Genomic DNA, 20,047 nt, shown 5'->3' on the forward strand with positions numbered 1-20,047 from the left:
GCCAGTCTATCTTGGACAATTCACGCCTCATACCCTCAAAGTTACCTTTCTTTAAGTTCAGAACACTTGTTTCTGTATCGACTTTGTCACTCTCCATCCTAATGAAGAACTCTACCATATTATGATCACTCTTGCCCAAGGGGCCTCGCACAACAAGACTGCTAACTAACCCTTCCTCATTACTCAATACCCAGTCTAGAATGGCCTGTTCTCTCATTGGTTCCTCGACATAATAATAGTAATAATAATAATAATAATAGTGGCAGTAATAATAGTAATAATAATAGTAATAATAATAATAATTATAATAATAGTAATAATAATAATAGTAGTAATAATAATAATAATAGTAATAATAATAATAATAATAATAGTAATAATTATAATAGTAGTAATAATAATAGTATTAATAATAATCGTAATAATAATAGTAGTAGTAATAATAATAATAATAATAATAATAATAATAATAATAATAATAATAGTAATAATAATAATATTAATAATAATAGTAATAATAATAGAAGTAATAATAATAATAGTAGTCATAATAATAATAATAATAATAATAGTAATAATAATAATAGTAACAATAATTATAATAATAATAATAATAGTAATAGTAATAATAATAATAATAATAATAATAATAATAATAATATTAATAATAATAATAATAATAATAATAATAATAATAATAATAATAATAATAATAATAATAATAATAATAATAATAATAATAATAATAATAATAATAATAATAATAATAATAATAATAATAATGATAATAATAATGATAATGCGGGTTGTTGTCCCCGCTCAACATGTTGATTTATCCAGATAACAAGAAGGAAGAACAAACTTTCAATGTCGGCAAGACAATACATTGAGTATTGGCTATGTGAGGATGCTGTTCATTGACTTTAGTTCAGCTTTCAATACAATAGACCCCAGCAGACTGGTTGAGAAGCTGCTGGAACTGGGGCTTAGCACCCCTCTGTGTGCCTGGGTCCTGGACTTTCTCACGGCCAGGCCCCAAGTGGTCAGGATGGGGGAACACACATCTAGCTCCCTCACCCTGAACATAGGATCCCCCCAGGGTTGCGTCCTTAGCCCCCTACTGCACTCCCTGTACACACATGACTGTGGCCAGGTTCAGCTCAAACTCCATCATCAAGTTTGCTGATGACACTGTGGTGGTGGGCCGGATCTCCGACAACGATGAGAAGGCCTACCGGGAGGAGGTGGCTGATCTGGCACTCTGGTGTCAGGACAATAGCCTCCTCTTGAATGTCACTAAAACTAAGGAGCTGATTGTGGACTTTAGAATGGCTCAACATCCAAGGATGTACACGCCACTGGAGATAAATGGGTCTACTGTGGATAGGGTGAGCAGTTTTAAATACTTGGGAGTCCACATCACAGAGGATCTGACATGGGCAACGCACATTGCCGCACTGGTGGGTAAGGCAAAGCAGCGCCTTTACCACCTCAGACAGCTGAGGAAATTCAGAGTGTCTCTGAGGATCCTTCATTGCTTCTACTCTGGGGCTGTCGAGAGCATCCTGTCCGGAAACATCACAATCTGGTTTGGGAACAGTTCTACCCAGGACAGGAAGGCCCTGCAGAGAGTAGTGCGTTCGGCAGAACGCACCATGGGAACTACACTCGCCCCCCTACAGGACCTATACATCAGGAGGTGTAGATCGAGAGCAAGCAAGATTATGAGGGACCCCTACCACTCCAGCTGCGGACTGTTCCAGCTGCTACGGTCAGGCAAGCGCCTCCGCTGTCACGCTGTGAAAACGGAGAGGATGAGACGGATCTTCTTCCCACAGGCCATCAGGACTGTCAACTTTTATAACTCCAGGGACTAAATTTTGTCTTCTCTGTATTAACTTTAATTTATATGCTGTAACTGTAATTCTTTTCTTTGCACAATCCGCAGCCATTGCCACTTTCATTTCACTGCACATCGTGTATGTGTACGTGACAAATAAACTTGACTTGACTTGAGACAGTGATACATAAATGATAGCTATACATTGGCAGCATATACAGTACACACAGTCACAGGGAGAAACGAGAAAGCTCCTCACAGGCACAACCAAGGTCAAGGTGAGGATCGAACGCGTGTCTCTGGCACTGTGAGGCAGCAGCTCTACCAGTTGCTCCACCGTGCCGCCAAATTTTCATATTGTAAGGTCATAGGAGTAGAATTAGGCCATTCGGCCCATCGGCAGTCTGTAGCATTCCTTGTTTCTGTTCTTGTTTCCTTGTCTGTTGCTTTGGTTGCCCTATTATTGCCGATTGCAGTGCTGTGTGACTCTTTTTGGAATAAGTTCATAAGTTCTAGGAGCAGAATTAGGCCGTTCGGCCCATCAAGTCTACTCTGCCATTCAATCATGGCTGATCTATCTCTCCCTCCTAACCCCATTCTCCTGCCTTCTCCCCATAACTCCTGACACCCGTACTAATCAAGAATCTCCGCTTTAGAAATATCCATTGACTTGGCCTCCACAGCCATCTGAGGCAAAGAATTCCACAGATTCACCACCATCTGACTAAAGAAATTCCTCCTCGTCTCCTTTCAATTGAATGATTCAATGGTAGTTTATTGTTACATGTACAGTGAAATGTTATGTTTTGCATACAACCCGGTAAAATCATACAGCAAGCCTCACATTAGCAGTACACAAGAGTCTGAAGAAAGGTCTCGATCTGAAACGTCACCCATTCCTTCTCTCCAGAGACACTGCCTGTCCCCGCTGAGTTACTCCAGCATTGTGTGCCTGCCTTCAGTGTACAAGACTCTGGCACCAACAAAATTTCAAAAAGTCTAACAGTTTTATCTTCAGATGAAGGTACTTTCTAAAGGTACATCCTTTTATTCTGAGGCTGTTCCCTCTGGTCCGAGACTCTCCCACGAGTGGAATAATGTCATGTACAAAAGCTGTTAAGAAAGTGCCAGGCTATTTTGGATTAGTTTAGTTTAGTTTAGAGATACAGCGCGGAAACAGGCCCTTCGGCTCACTGAGTCCATACCGACCAGCGACCCTCGGCATATTAACTCTCCAGAGTTAATATCCTCTCCAGAGATGCTGCCTGACCTGCTGAGTTACTCCAGCATTTTGTGATACATGCATATTAACACTAGGAGTCAGAGAAGGCAGGAGAATGGGGTTAGGGGAGAGATGGATCAGCCGTGATTGAATGGCGGAGTAGAGTTGATGGGCCGAATGGCCTAATTCTACTCCTATCCCTTATGACCTTTTGACCTCCTCCTCCCCGCCTGCATTGTTATCTGCTTCAGAACAGTTGCATCGTATTCTATACAATTCTGCAGATGTAAGGATTGATAAGGAAGCAACGTTTTAATGCTCTTTTTAAGGTTCAGTGAAATATATTGGCTTGGAATATATTAAACACAAGGAGATGCACGAAAAGACGCAAGCACAATCTGGCAATCTAGAATCGCAGTCGATTTCCACCGCCAAAATTTAAGGTTCAAACTGTTGAGTTTCTAAAGGGTGTTGAAACGATGTGGGAAAAGAAAGGTATCACAAAATGCTGGAGTAACTCAGCAGGTCGGGCAGCATCGAGGGGAGAAGGAATGGGTGACGTTTCGGGTCGAGACCCTTCTTCAGACTGATGGGAAAAGAGAGTGTACAGAGAAGAAACACCTTTCCAGAGCAGAAGAAACTAAGAGTCAAGAGAAAGACACAATTGAACAACAGCTTCGACCGACACCGAATGAATTGGTGGGTAAACTTGACCGTGGAGGATGAGGATAAGAGAGGACATAGATGAGAACATCGGGAGGGCGGGGTGTTCCCAAGCATTTCCAGCAAACAAGCAAGACCATCTGAAACAACAGTCACTCAACTGAAACCCAGAAGGTGCAACCAAAGGAAGTGGAGGAGGCCATGTATGAAGAGGTGGAGTGTGAAAAGATGCAGAGGCATCGTGAGAGGACTTGGGAAGGGGCAACTGCAAAGGTCCATGGAGAGCCAGGCCAACAGTAAGGTGGCCCTAACCCGGCAGATAGACACAAAATGCTGGAGTAACTCAGCGGGCCAGGCAGCATCTCTGGAGAGAAGGAATAGGTGACGTTTCCGTTTCGGGTCGAGACCCTTCTTAGAAATGCGTGCACTAAAGGTGCAGCAGTTATAATGGGTGACTTCAATCTACATATAGATTGGGTGAACCAAATTGGCAGGGGTGCTGAGGAAGAGGATTTCTTGGAATGTTTGCGAGATGGTTTTCTAAACCATCATGTCGAGGAACCAACGAGAGAACAGGCCATTCTAGACTGGGTATTGAGTAATGAGGAAGGGTTAGTTAGCAGTCTTGTTGTGCGAGGCCCCTTAGGCAAAAGTGACCATAATATGGTGGAGTTCTTCATTAGGATGGAGAGTGACAAAGTCAATTCAGAAACAAGTGTTCTGAACTTAAAGAAAGGTAACTTTGGGGGTATGAGGCGTGAATTGTCCAAGATAGACTGGCAATTTATACTTAAAGGGTTGACGGTGCACATGCAATGGAAGGCGTTTAAAGGTCGCATGGATGAACTACAACGATTGTTCATCACAGTTTGGCAAAAGAACAAACCAGGAAAGGTAGTGCATCCGTGGCTAACAAGGGAAATCAAGGATAGTATTAAAACAAAAGAGGAAGCATATAAATTAGCCAGAAAAAGTATCATACCAGAGGACTGGGAGAAATTCAGAGTCCAGCAGAGGAGGACAAAGGGCTTAATTAGGAAAGGGAAAATAGATTATGAGAGAAAACTGGCAGGGAACATAAAAACTGACTGCAAAAGCTTTTATAGATATGTGAAGAGAAAAAGACTAGTTAAGACAAATGTAGGCCCCTTGCAGTCGGAAACAGGTGAATTGATCATAGGGAACAAGGAGATGGCAGACCAATTGAACAACTACTTTGGTGCTGTCTTCACTAGGGAAGACATAAACAATCTGCCGGAAATAGCAGGGGACCGGGGGTCTAACGAGATGGAGGAACTGAGGGTAATCCAGGTTAGTCGGGAAGTGGGGTTAGGTAAATTAAATGGATTAAAGGCCGATAAATCCCCAGGGCCAGATAGGCTGCATCCCAGAGTGCTTAAGGAAGTAGCCTCAGAAATAGTGGATGCATTAGTGATCATTTTTCAAAATTCTTTAGATTCTGGAGTAGTTCCTAAGGATTGGAGTGTAGCTAATGTAACCCCACTTTTTAAAAAGGGAGGGAGAGAGAAAACGGGGAATTATAGACCAGTTAGCCTAACATCGGTGGTGGGGAAAATGCTAGAGTCAGTTATTAAAGATGTGATAGCATCACATTTGGAAAGTGGTGAAATCATCGGACAAAGTCAGCATGGATTTATGAAAGGCAAATCATGCCTGACGAATCTTATAGAATTTTTCGAGGATGTAACTAGTAGAGTGGATAAGGGAGAACCAGTCGATGTGTTATATCTGGACTTTCAGAAGGCCTTCGACAAGGTCCCACATAGGAGATTGGGGTACAAACTTAAAGCACACGGTATTGGGGGTTCAGTGTTGAGGTGGATAGAGAATTGGTTGGCGGACAGGAAGCAAAGAGTAGGAATAAACGGGTCCTTTTCGGAATGGCAGGCAGTGACTAGTGGGGTACCACAAGGCTCAGTGCTTGGACCCCAGTTATTTACAATATATATTAATGATTTGGACGAGGGAATTGAATGCAATATCTTTAAGTTTGCGGATGACACGAAGCTGGGTGGCAGTGTTAGCTGCGAGGAGGATGCTAGGAGGCTGCAGAGTGACTTGGATAGATTAGAAGAGTGGGCAAATGCATGGCAGATGCAATATAATGTGGATAAATGTGAGGTTATCCACGTTGGCGGCAAGAACAGGAAAGCAGAGTATTACCTGAATGGTGGCCAATTAGGAAAAGGGGAGATGCAACGTGACCTGGGTGTCATGGTGCACCAGTCATTGAAAGCAAGCGTGCAGGTGCAGCAGGCAGTGAAGAAAGCGAATGGTATGTTAGCATTCATAGCAAGAGGATTTGAGTATAGGAGCAGGGAGGTTCTGCTGCAGTTGTACAGGGCCTTGGTGAGACCGCACCTGGAGTATTGTGTACAGTTTTGGTCTCCTAATCTGAGGAAAGACATTCTAGCCTTAGAGGGAGTACAGAGAAGGTTCACCAGATTGATCCCTGGGATGGCAGGACTTTCATATGAAGAAAGACTGGATAGACAGTTAAGGACATAACAGAGGTGTTTGAGGAAGCTCGGAGATCAGAAGAGAAGAAAGTGTATCAGGCCAAGGAACCCATCGACACTCCACAATACACAATACTTCCTTAGAAGGCTTAGGAAGATCGGCATGTTCCCCAACAACTCTGACCCAACGTGTCGACCATAGAGAGCATCTGATCAGGATGCATCACAGCCTGGTTTGGGAACAGCTCCACCCGAGACCCACAAGAAATTGCAGCGAATTGTGGACGCAGCCCAGACCATCGCACAAACCAACCTCCCTTCCATTGACTCCATTTATACCTCACGCTGCCTCGGCAAGGCCAGCAGCACAATCAAGGACCAGTCCCACCCTGGCCACTCCCTTTTCTCCCCTCTCCCATCAGGCAAAAATAATAATAATAATACATTTTATTTGTCGTATGTCGGTTGGCACAGGGTCAAAGGAACAATGAAATGGCGTCACCTCAGCAGTAATATTCCAAGGATAAATAAGATTAAAAATGACATTAGTAAGGTAAAAAGACAATATTAAAAATAGTTAAAAAAACAATATTAAAAAATAATCAACATATATGATGTGAAATGTGTTTATGAGTTGAGAAGCCTGATGGCCTGATGGTAGAAACTGTTCTTAAGTCTGGTGGTACGCGCAGCCATACTCCTGTATCGTCTGCCTGACGATAACAAGGAGAACAGCCTGCGTGCTGGGTGGCTGTGGTCCTTGATGATGCTGCGTGCCTTCCGCAGGCACCGCCGGTAGTGGGAACACACACAGAAGTGGGAAAACGCACACCTCCAGATTCAGGGACAGTTTCTTCACAGCTGTTATCAGGCACCTGAATCATCCTACCACAACCAGAGAGCAGTGCTGAACTACTGTCTACCTCATTGGTGACCCTCGGACTATCCTTGATCAAACTTTGCTGGCTTTACCTTGCACTAAACGTTATTCCCTTATCATGTATCTGTACACTGTAAATGGCTCGATTGGAATCATGTATTGTCTTTCTGCTGACTGGTTAGCACGCAACAAACACTGTACCTCAGTACCTATGGCAATTAACTAAACTGAGAATGCCTTGGCTCAGACACAGCGGATGATTCTACAGCCTGTAGACAGCAAGTTCAGATACAACTAGTCGACATTCCTCAACTTTTTCATAAGTTTGATAGTCCAGATCAAACTAACAACTTTCAAAAGGAACAGAAGAAGGACACAAAATGCTGGAGTAACTCAGTGGGTCAGGCAGCATCTCTGGAGAGAAGGACTACGCGACGTTTCGGGTCGAGAGCCTTCTTCAGACTGAGAGTTCATTGTTGGCTGAGGGGAAGGTGACAAGGAGGCTTACGAACAGTAAAATTAATCAGCAGGACCATGAAAATAATCAGAGAACTAGGGTAGGGGAGTTCGTAAATTCATAAGTTCATGAGTGATGGGAGTAGAATTAGGCCATTCGGCCCATCGAGTCTACTCCGCCATTCAATCATGGCTGATCTATCTCTCCCTCCTAACCCCATTCTCCTGCCTTCTCCCCATCACCCCTGACACCTGTACTAATAAAGAATCAATCTTTCTCTGCCCTAAAAATATCCATTGACTTGGCCTCCACAGCCTTCTGTGGCAAAGAGTTCCACAGATTCACTACCCTCTGACTAAAGAAATTCCTCCTCATCTCCTTCCCAAAGGCACATCCTTTATTCTGAGGCTATGACCTCTGGTCCTAGACTCTCCCACTAGTGGAAACATCCTCTCCACATCCACTCTATCCAACCTTTTCACTGGATCCCTTTCAGGAGGGTTGGCAAGGGTTACTTGATGTTAGAGAAATCAATATTCATACCACTGGGTTGTAAGCTGCATAGTTCCATAGACAATAGACAATAGGTGCAGGAGGAGGCCATTTGGCCCTTCGAGCCAGCATCGCCATTCACCGTGATCACGGCTGATCATCCACACTCAGTACCCCGTTCCTGCCCTCTCCCCATACCCCCTGACTCTGCTATCTTTGAGAGCTGAATCTAACTCTCTAACTCTCTGAATCTAACTCTCTCTTCAAAGCATCCAGGGAATTGGCCTCCACTGCAGAGATGAGAGTTTTTGTGAACGCAAACAATGGAGCACCCTAAGTCCATCGCTAAGTGCTTTTCGGTAAGTGCTTTTCGGTAAGTGCTTTTCGCCGGCACGACAGGGGGGGGCTGGTAGGGAAAGGGGGGTGGGGGAGAGTAACGGTAGGGGCCCCAGTACACTGCTTTGCCCGGGGGCCCATAATGCTGTAAAAACGGCCCTGCCAGCTCCTGTCGGGTGCCCACTTGCAGAGTGAAGGTGACCGCCCCTCTTTTGAGCACCTGGAACGGGCCTTGGTAGACCGGCTGCAGAGGGGGCCTCCTATTGTCTATTGTCCGGCTGCAGAGGGAATCCCGCCGGAGGAAAACAAACTCGCAGTCATGCAAGTCCGCAGGTACGTGCGCTGCGGTACTCCCGTGACGGGAGGCCGGGACCGGGGCCAGGTAACCTACCCGAGCCCGGAGAGAAGCCAAAACCGACGGGACGGAAGACGGCAGGTCGGAGGATGGAGAAAAAAGGTCACCCGGCACCCGCAGGGGCGAGCCATAGACGAGTTCCGCCGAGGAAGTACCCAGATCAGACTTAGGGGCCGTGCGAATACCGAGGAGGACCCAAGGCAGCTGGTCAGCCCAGTCAGGGCCAGTCAGGTGGACGCCTTCAGCTGTCGGTGGAAGCGCTCTACCATCCCGTTAGCCTGGGGATGATAGGCGGTAGTCTGCTGCAAGCGAGACCCATACAGCTGCGCAAGCGCGACCCACAGGGACGAGGTGAACTGGGCGCCCCGGTCGGTAGTGATGATGGCCGGGACGCCGAAATGGGCAACCCAATGTAACGCCACGGCCCGTGCACAGGAGACCGCCGAGGTGTCCGACAACAGAAGAGCCTCCGGCCAATGTGTAAAACGGTCGACCGCAGTCAGGAGATGAGTGTAGCGCCTAGAGCAAGGCAATGGACCAAACAAATCTACATGGATGTGGAAAAAACGGACGAGCGGAATCACGAAACTCTGGCACGGAGGCTGGACGTGGCGGTGGACCTTGGTGGTCTGGCACGGGACACAGGCGCGGGCCCAGGCGGCCACCTGCTTGCGCAGGCCGTGCCAGACAAATCAGGCGGCCACCATAGCCGAGGTCGCCCGAATGGACGGGTGTGCCAGGTCGTGAATGGCCTCAAAAACCTTACGCCGCAGGGCGGTCGGCACAACCGGGCGGGGGCGACGAAGGGAAACGTCACACCAAAGTGTGGTACCTGTGGGGCCTCTTGCCACCTGGGTCAACCGCAACCCTGAGGCGGTGGAGGCATACGCTGAGGCAACGTCTTCCAGGCGCTGAGCCTCCGCTAGCTCCCGAAAATCCACCTCAGCCCCCACCGCCGCAACAGAGGAAATGGCCGGCCGGGACAGGGCGTCAGCAACAGCGTTAAGCCTACCCGCGATGTGGCGAACATCCGTGGTGAACTCAGAAATGAGGGTGAGGTGCCGTTGCTGGCGGGCCGACCACGGATCCGAGACCTTAGAAAAACCAAACGTGAGGGGCTTGTGATCCGTATAGGCAACAAAAACTCGGCCCACCAAAAAATAGCGAAAATGACGGACAGCTAAATAGAGGGCCAGGAGCTCCCTGTCGAAGGCACTGTAGTTCAGCTCAGGCAGAGTAAGCTGCCAGCTGAAGAATGCCAGAGGCTGCCAGTGACCATCGACCTGCTGCTCTAAGACCCCACCCACCGCCACGGCTGAGGCGTCCACCGTCAGGGCCGTGGGGGCCGAGGAGCGGGGGTGCACGAGCATGGTGGCGTTGGCGAGGGCCTGCTTGACCGCATCAAAGGCCTCCTCGGCAGCTGTGGTCCAGACCAACTCAGCGGGGTTACCCGCGAGGCATTGAAAAAGGGGGCGCATGATCCGAGCTGCCGCAGGCACGAACCGGAGGTAAAAATTCACCATTCCCACGAATTCCTGCAAGCCCTTGATGGTGGTAGGGCGGGGAAAGGCGCGGACGGCGTCCACCTTGGCGGGCAATGGAGTGGCACCGGCCGGTGTGACCCGGTGGCTCAGGAAATCCACCGAGGACAGGCCGAACTGGCATTTGGACGGGTGGAGGATCAGGCCGTGGACCTGCAGCCTTTGGAACACAGTGCGAAGGTGGACCAGGTGCTCTGGGACCGAACAACTAGCGACCAGGATGTCATCGAGATAAATAAACACAAAACACAACCCACAACCCACATGATCCATGAGACGTTGGAATGCCTGAGCCGTGTTTTTGAGACCGAACGGCATGCGTAACCACTCAAATAACCCGAACGGAGTAATGGTAGCCGTCTTGGGAATGTCCGGCGGGTGGACGGGGATCTGATGATAACCCCGCACCAAATCGATCTTCGAAAACACCGTGGCGCCCTCGAGGCTGGCTGAGAAGTCCTGTATGTGAGGGATCGGATAGCGGTCAGGCCGGGTGGCAGCGTTAAGACGCCGGTAATCCCCACATGGTCTCCACCCCCCAGATGCTTTGGAGACCATATGCAAGGGGGAGGCCCACGGGCTGTCTGAAGGACGAACAATCCCCAGCCGTTCCAAATTCAGGAACTCTTCCCGAGCCATGGCCAGCTTGTCGGGGGGCAGACGCCGAGCCCGGGCGAATACAGGCGGCCCCTCGATAGGGATGAAGTGGACGACACCGTGCTTGGCGGAAGGGGCATCGAACCGCTGTACAAGGAGGTCCGGGAAATCGGCGAGGACCGCAGCGAACTGATCGGGGGCCGCGTTGACGGCCCGGATCGACGGGCAGGGTGGGGTGGCAGGTGGAGGAGTAGCAGGCTCCGTGCTGTCAGCCGAGGGTTGCAGGCCCTTCCCGCGGACGTCTGCGACCAATGAAAAAGCCCAGAGGAAATCCGCGCCCAGGATGGCCTGGCCCACGTCGGCAACGATGAACTCCCAATGGTAGGTCGCGGGCCCGAAGGACAGGGACATGGCCCTCTTACCGCAGGTGCGGATGGGACTGCCGTTGACCGCGATGAGGGGCGGACCCTTCCTACCTGCTCGAACTTCGCAGCCGTAGGGAGGCACGATGCTAACGACCGTTCCCGTATCGACCAGGAACACGGTGCCGGTACTTTGATCCTTGATGTAGAGGCGGCGATTGCGGCCGATCGAGACTGCCTCTATGTTCGATCGGCCGAGGCATTTCCCGAAAAGGTACAAGGGGCCCTGCAATTTCGGGCTTCCCCGCCCCACCGCTGGTGGAAGAAACAGTAGCCGCGCCTGTGCGGCTCTGTTGCGTGGGCCCGCTGCGAAATGGTGGGCGCTGCAGCTCCGTCTTGGCGGGCTTTCTGTAAAATGGCGGCTGATGTGCCGCCATCTTGGCCGCGCGGCCGGTCGCTCCTAGGCCTGGAAACCCTGTTTATCGACTCGTCTCCCGTCGGGGCCTCCGTCACGAGGGTGTCCGCCTTCTCCGCGAACGCCACCGGGTCTTCGAAGGAGACGTCCGCCAAGACTAACCTGATGTCCCGGGGCAATTTCTCCCGGAATGCCGCTTCAAACATGATGCACGGCTGGTGGTCGCCGATCAAGGTCAGCATCTCGGTCATTAGGGCGGACGGTAGTCGATCCCCCAGCTCCGGTAGATGTAGGAGCTTCAGAGCCCGCAGGTTCTGGCTAAAGCCACAAACCCTCAGGAGGAGCCTCTTGAGCCCCTCGTACTTCTCGGTTTGGGGGGGGGTTGGTCAGGTACCGTCCCACCCGCGCGGCCACCTCGGGCTGTAGGCAGCTTACCAGATGGTGGAACTTCTCCTGGTCCTCCACGACTTTCTTGAAGTGGAGCTGGGACTCTACCTGTACGAACCACAGGTGCGGTTGATGGGTCCAGAACGGGGGCAGGTGAACGCCGCTCGCGTTGGGCTGCCCACTGTTCGTTCCTCCCTGAGACATCTTCTTGTGATCGTCGATCACGTCGGGGTCACCAATGTGGCGAGTCCAGAAGCGGGTGAGTGTTGAAGACGGAGTTTATTTGCATGGGCAAAAACCCGTAACAAACGCAATACTCACAACTATAGACAACCAACGAATACGTCCTTACCGGACGGAGTTCAACACTAGACTAACTCGTCTCTCCCGCGCTGGCCCACCTCGTGACATCGTTAGCCAATCCGAGGGTTCGAACTCTCAGCCAATCCCTATGTCCCTACAACATAAGTGTAAATTGTCCCTGGTGTGTGTGGGGTAGTGTTAATGTGCTGGGCGGTGCTGACTCGATGGGCCGAAGGGCCCGTTACCACGCTGTGTCTCTAAACTAAACTAAACTAAACGAAAGCAGGTGGGACTCGTGTAGATGGGACATGTTGGCCAGTATGGGCAAGTTGGGTCAAAGGGCCTGTTTCCACACTGTGTGACTCTATAATATGAATGTGTTTGTAGAGCAATCCCCTAGATTTCTCCCAGTGATCACTGAATTGGACGCTCTTAAATAAAGTCTTGATTGCCTTGTCCGATGTCGTGCATTTAAAGTTTTCTTTAACAAACCAGGACCCGAAACCCCCGATGCCTCGCACGACAATCGCTCTGCAGAAACGGAGAAGGAAAATAATGGGGCGCAGATTGAGGTGATCGCTGAGGAGAATGTGGAGGTGGAACCACACGGTGAGGGGAAAGGGGAGGCATGCGCAAACGTAGCAGGGGAAGTGCAGCATCTCTGGAGAGAAGGAGAGAAGGAACCCATTCCTTCTCACTCAGCTGAGGGGGACCCAGCGTGGGGGGGGAGGGGCTGCCGAGAACTAAGGGGGACCGGCATGGGGGGCCGCTGAGAACTAAAGTGGACCCAGCATGGGGGGGCCACCGAGAACTAAGCGGGGCCCAGCATGGGGGGCTGTGGAGAACTAAAGGGGGCCCAGCATGGGGGGGCCGCCGATAATTAAAGGGGACCCAGCACGGGGGGGAATGGAAAAGGGATGAGTACTTTTTGTAGACTTGGCGGCATCTTTGTGGTGACTTTTTTGTGTACACTTTATTTAAGAGCGTCCAATTCAGTGATCACTGGGAGAAATCTAGGGGATTGCTCTACAAACACATTCATATTATAGAGTCACACAGTGTGGAAACAGGCCCTTTGACCCAACTTGCCCATACTGGCCAACATGTACAAGTCAAGTCAAGTCAAGTTTATTTGTCACGTACACATACACGATGTGCAGTGAAATGAAAGTGGCAATGCCTGCGGATTGTGCACAAAAAGAATTACAGTTACAGCATATAAATTAAAGTTAATACAGAGAAGACAAAATTTAGTCCCTGGAGTTATAATAGTTAACAGTCCTGATGGCCTGTGGGAAGAAACTCCGTTTCATCCTCTGTTTTCACAGCGTGACAGCGGAGGCGTTTGCCTGACCGTAGCAGCTGGAACAGTCCGTTACTGGGGTGGTAGGGGTCCCTCATAATCTTGCTTGCTCTCGATCTGCACTTCCTGATGTATAGGTCCTGCAGGGGGGCGAGTGTAGTTCCCATGGTGCGTTCTGCCGAACGCACTACTCTCTGCAGGGCCTTCCTGTCCTGGGCAGAGCTGTTCCCAAACCAGACTGTGATATTGCCGGACAGGATGCTCAACAAAGTATCATCATGTGCGTGATGGAGTTGGAGCTGAGGATCTGAAAGGACATGAAGGGAAATTGGTCACAGCTGAAGAACCAATGGCTGTCAGTGTGAAGGAAAATGAAAATGATCTTGAAGGTTTTTATTCCAATAATAATAATGATAATGGGGGTTTGCAATAGGTTGATTTATTGCAATTTGACCACGCAATTGAAAACCCTTCAACAGGACCTGGGACAAGACCCAACGCTACTACAGAATACACTCTTCCCTGGGGAATTAGATGGGAATGTTTCAACAGATCCGCTCACGCAGTTGGGCATTTCGTTTTCAGACTTTGATGTGAAACAGTTGGCTAGTGGTTCAGAAGAAGTTGCCCATTTATCCAGTGATTCACTTGGCGAGAGCTTTTTAGCTCCAGTGAAAGAGGAAAGCACAGATGTCCCAGATGGCATCACGGCCTGGTTCGGCAACTTGAACCCCCAGGAGCAAAGAAGACTGCAAAAAGTGGTCAAGACTGCCCAGTCCATCACCGACTCTGACCTCCCCACCATCGAAGGGATTTACCGGAGTCGCTGCCTCAAAATGGCAGCCAGCATCATCAGAGACCCACACCACCCTGGCCACTCACTCATCTCACCCCTGCCATCAGGAAGAAGGTACAGGAGCCTGAAAACTGTAACGTCCAGGTTCAGGAACAGCTTCTTCCCTACAGCCATCAAGCAATTAAACACCACAACCTCAAATGCACGGCACGGTGGCGCAGCGGTAGAGTTGCTGCCTTACAGCAAATGCAGCGCCGGAGACTCAGGTTCAATCCTGACTACGGGCTCCGTCTGTACGGAGTTTGTACGTTCTCCCCTTGACCTGCGTGGGTTTCCTCCGAGATCTTTGGTTTCCTCCCACACTCCAAAGGCGTACAGGTATGTAGGTTAATTGACTAGGTTAGATGTAAAAATATTGTCCCTAGTGTGTGTAGGATAGTGTTAATGTGCGGGGATCGCTGGTCGGCGCGGACCCGGTGGGCCGAAGGGCCTGTTTCCACGCTGTATCTCTAAATCTAAATCTAAATCTAAAAAATAAGCTCTGAACTCTATAGACTTGGGGGCATTGGTTTTGCATTTTACACTATTATTGTTTGTTATTTTATTCGTACATATGTCTGCGTGTGTGTGTTTATACTGTATATATATTTTTTTCAATCTCTTACCTTGCTGGAGATACGATTGTTTTCCGAAACGTATTTCTTTAAAACATTTTTTTAAATATGTATGTATTTATTTATTTATTTCCTTATTTCCGGTCAATACAATACAACAGATTGACCTTACAGTTGTGAAGTTAAATGGTGCGAAATCATTGTATCAAAAATAAAACAATATAATCACACATTGAAGGTATTTATTCACAAAATGCTGGAGTAACACAGCTGGTCAGGCAGCATCTCAGGAGAGAAGGAATGGGCGACGTTTCGGATCGAGACCCTTCTTCAGTCTGAAGAAGGGTCTCGACCCGAAACGTCACCCGTTCCTTCTCTCCTGAGAGGCTGCCTGACCTGCTGAGTTACTCCAGCATTTTGTGAATAAATACCTTCGATTTGTACCAGCATCTGCAGTTATTTTCTTATATAATCACGCATGATATTTTCTGACCAAAAAAAAAGGTGTAGGCAGAAGCCGAAGCTTATTGTGCCTACCCTTAATACTTAACAAAATATGATTTTAAAACAACACAACATCATAGCAGATAAACAAAACATAGAAAGAAACACAAATATAGTCAAGAACCATCATTTCTGTCATGTCAATCATTTCTCAGTGCTGATCACATATTTTGTATCTTTCAAATATAATATTTTTGAACATTTTCTTGAATTTACACATATTACTACACTCTTTTAATTCATTGTTGCAACTATTCCATAAATTTACCCCTCTAACAGTCACACATCTATTTTTCACATTTGTTCTTACCCTCTTTTTTTCAAACATATAATTTCCCCTGAGTGGATTCCTGCTCTCCCTCACTGAAAACAAACCTTGGATACAGTCAGGAAGTGTTCTATCTTTTGCTCTGAACATTATTTGTAGAGTATTAAAGTCTTCTAGGTCCATAGATTTTAGGGCATATCATTTCATAAATAATGGGTTGGTTGGGTCATTATAACCAGCCTTATTGGCAATTCTTACAGCTCTTTTTTGCAATATAAGGATTGAATTAGTGCTAGTTTTGTAGGTGTATCTCCGGTCGCTCTGAGGCCTAACATCATGGAGCTGGCGGCCTTGCTCGAGACTGACTTTGAGCCCCACCGCGGGGCCATAGGCTTACCATCAGAGAGTACGATCCCTTGCCTGGGATCGACGCTCCAACCGTGGCCTGCGGACTTCACCATCGAGGAGCTTGCAGTCTCGGGTAGAGACCGATGTCGGGAAGCTCCAAAGTCGCAGGTTTGACAAGCACCGACACGGGTCAGATCGGCCGGTGCGGGGGAGCCAAGATTCCCCCCTGATGCAGGAGCTTGATCGCCCCGATGTGGCTACGGGAGTCAAGATCGTCCCATCACCGGAAGGCTCGAGGCCCCCGACCGCGGGAGAACAAAGAAGGGAGAGATTGAACTTTTTCTCGCCTTCTATCACAGTGAGGAATGTGGGGGAGTCACTGTGGTGGATGTTCATGTTAAAATGTATTTGTATGTTCTGTTGCTTTTAATTGGTACTAGACCAAGCGGACCTGTTGGGCCCAAACCTCTCCTGCATTGGTGCAGCACCCTCTCCTCCCCCTCCACCCCTCCCCCTCCCCCCTACTCCATCTTCCTCAACCCCCCTTATCCTCCCTCCTCCCCTCTCCCCCCACTCCCTCAACCTCACTCCCTCCCTCCCTAGGAGATAGATTTAAACTTTAAAATGTGAATGACTTTAAAAATATAACACCGATGTCAATGAAACTTCTTCCATGAGTGAGGTGGGCCTAAAATTGTCGTGCTATCGTGTACCGTTTTGGCTGTAGTTCCGGAACAAACAAACAAACAAACAAACGAGAGTTTTAGTATATAGATGACTGTATGGCAAATGAAATTCCTCATATGTTGTAAAACATGCTTGGCTAATAAAGTATGATTATGGTTATAATTATGATTATGATATATGTGTGTGTGTGTGTGTGTGTGTGTATATGTGTGTGTATATATATCTATGTATGAAAATGTGAGTATGTGTGCATTTATGCACACACTGAACTTTTTTTCTCGTTTATTATATTGTTTACGGTGCACTATGTTTATATATTCTGTTGTGCTTCTGCAAGTAAGAATTTCAATTCTCTATCTGGCGCATATGACAATAAAACGCTCTTGACTCTTGACTCTTGAATACCCAATAAGCCAAAAGATGCTGAATTTCATTTCTCATCCACTCATCAAAATTCAGGAGAAGCCAATTTACCAGATTCCAGTCCCTGAGTATCTGCAGCCATGGGTTGTGTTGGCTGCACAAGTGAATATTTTTCACCTGACCTCGAGATACTGAAATTAAACGGGATATATCAGAGGGTGATGTACCAACTCACGATATTCTGCATTCCGAGCACAAGACGGATCATCTCTCCGATACCAGCATTTCTTACAAACAGTCGCTGCCTCTAACGGTGTAAGAACAATTTAAGAGAAACAGATGCAACAATGAAGAGGATGAATGAAAAATTATGAAGCCTTTGAATAACACAAAGGATGAATTTTGATATATTTTTAATCGAGACACCGACTTAGATCTTGCTTGTTTTTCTTATAACAATTTCAAATGTACTCAAATTGTGCGGCACGGTGGCGCAGCGGTAGAGTTGGAGACCCGGGTTCCATCCTGACTATGGGTGCTTGTCTGTACGGAGTTTGTACGTTCTCCCTGTGACCTGCATGGGTCCACCCACACTCCAAAGACCTACAGGTTTGTAGGTTAATTGGCTTGGCGCATGTGTAAGTTATCCTTGGTGTGTGTGGGATTGTGTTAATGTTCGGGGATCGTTGGTCGGCACGGACCTGGTGAGTCGAAGGGCCTGTTTCCGCGCTTTATCTCCAAACTAAACTAAAATCCTTCATGGTAAGATGCTTTGTCAGAGTTTTCAGTGTACAGTTTCATGGAGAGGCAAATATTCTTACATTGTCCGTATAGCCACAGGATAATGCTAAGTTTTATATGAGTCTATGCTGTTGTTTTTAAGATTTGCTGATGAGTTATCTCTTCTGCTGTACAAAAAAACACTTCAAATGTTCCTAAAGCACCTGAAGTGCTGAATAACAATACCTTTACAACTTTTATGATAACTTTCTTGTTAGAGCCATTGCTCATAATTACATAAAGTTATAAGGTCATACGTGATAGGAGTAGAAATAAGCCATGCAGTCCATTGTCTACACCACAATTATCTGATCAATGGCTGATCTATCTCTCCTTCCTAACCCCATTCTCCTGCCTTCTACCAGTAACCTCTCACACCCGTACTAATCAAGAATCACAGTTACCACAGTTTTGTTCATTTCTTTGAACTTCCTTTTTAATACCTCCAGATACATCTGCAATGTTCAATGCAATGAACCCACAAATAATCTATCGGTTTCTGGATTATAAAATTATAATCTCAAGTTTCTTCGTTGTTTGTTTCTCTTATATCATTCTTTTAGTTCTGTGGTAAATTGCAATCACTGCTTTTGTGGATTTTTAAACACAAAATAAAAGGCTATGTTCATAACACGTTTTTGATTTCCATAGCTATTTGATAATAACCTACATTTTTTTTAGTTTAGTTTAGTTTAGTTTAGTTTAGAGGTACAGTGTGGAAACAGGCCCTTCGGCCCACCGAATCCGCACCAACCAGCAATCCCCGCACATTAACACTATCCCACACACACTAGGGACAATTTTCACATTTACCAAGCCAATTAACCTTCAAACCTGTATGTCTTTGGAGTGTGGGAGGGAACCGAAGATCTCGGAGAAAACCCACACAGGTCACGGGGAGAACGTACAAACTCCGTACAGACAGCACCCGTAGTCGGGATGGAACCCGGGTCTCCGGCGCTGCATTCGTTGTAAGGCAGCAACTCTGCCGCTGCGCCACCGTGACCGCCCTACGTTACTTTACTGTAACGTTACTTTAACGAACGCAATATGTTCAGGTAAGATGTACTGGGCAAATAACCAAACTTGGTGTCAGAACATGGACAGTGAAGCACACATAAGTTTGAAGAAGGGTCCCGACCAAAACATTACCCATCCATGTTCTCCAGAGATGCTGCCTGACCTGCTGAGTTACTCCAGCACGCTTCGTCTTTTCTTGTAAGCCAGCCTCTGCAGTTTCTTGTGCCTACCAACATGTTGGCAACTTCCATGTTAGCCAATTGACAGCAGTGAACAGCTGAATGTTGTGCAGGAAGGAACTGCAGATGCTGGTTTACCCCAAAGATAGACACAAAGTGCTGGAGTAACTCAGTGGGTCAGGCATCCCTTGAGAAAAGGAATAGGTGACGTTTCGGGTCGAGACTCTTCATCAGGCTGAGAGTCGGGGAGAGGGAAACTAAAGGTATGATAAGGTACAGAGCAATGCTTCGACGACTCAGGAAAGCTGGAGCCCACAATGGTCCATTGTTGGCTGGAGACGAGGTGATAATGAAGGGATATGAACAGTGAAATGAGCAAGAGGACTAGGATGGGGGAGGGGTGGAGAGTGAGAAAATGCAAGGAATGCAATGCGCCCAGGATGAGGTGTTCCACACCAGGACATCTGAGATGTCCTCATTCTTTAGGGAACAGGGCTTCCCCTCTTTCATCATAGATGAGGCTGTCACATGGGTCTCGTCAGTACCCCGCAGCTCCGCCTTGCTCCCCCTCCCCCTAGTCGCAACAGGGACAGAGTCCCCCTTGTTCTCACCTTCCACCCCATCAGCCGTCGCATACAGCACATAATCCTCCAACACTTTCGCCACCTCAAACGGAATCCCACCACTGGCCACATCTTCCCATCTCCACCCCTTTCCGCCTTCCGCAGAAACCGTTCCCTCCGCAACTCCTGGGCTAACTCATCCCTTCCCACCCAAACCACCCCCTCCCCAGGTACTTATCCCTGCAACCATACCTGTCCCTTTACCTCCCCCCTTGATTCGGTCCAGGGACTC

Source organism: Rhinoraja longicauda, chromosome 8, assembly GCF_053455715.1.
Source record: "Rhinoraja longicauda isolate Sanriku21f chromosome 8, sRhiLon1.1, whole genome shotgun sequence".
Lineage (NCBI taxonomy): Eukaryota > Metazoa > Chordata > Chondrichthyes > Rajiformes > Arhynchobatidae > Rhinoraja > Rhinoraja longicauda.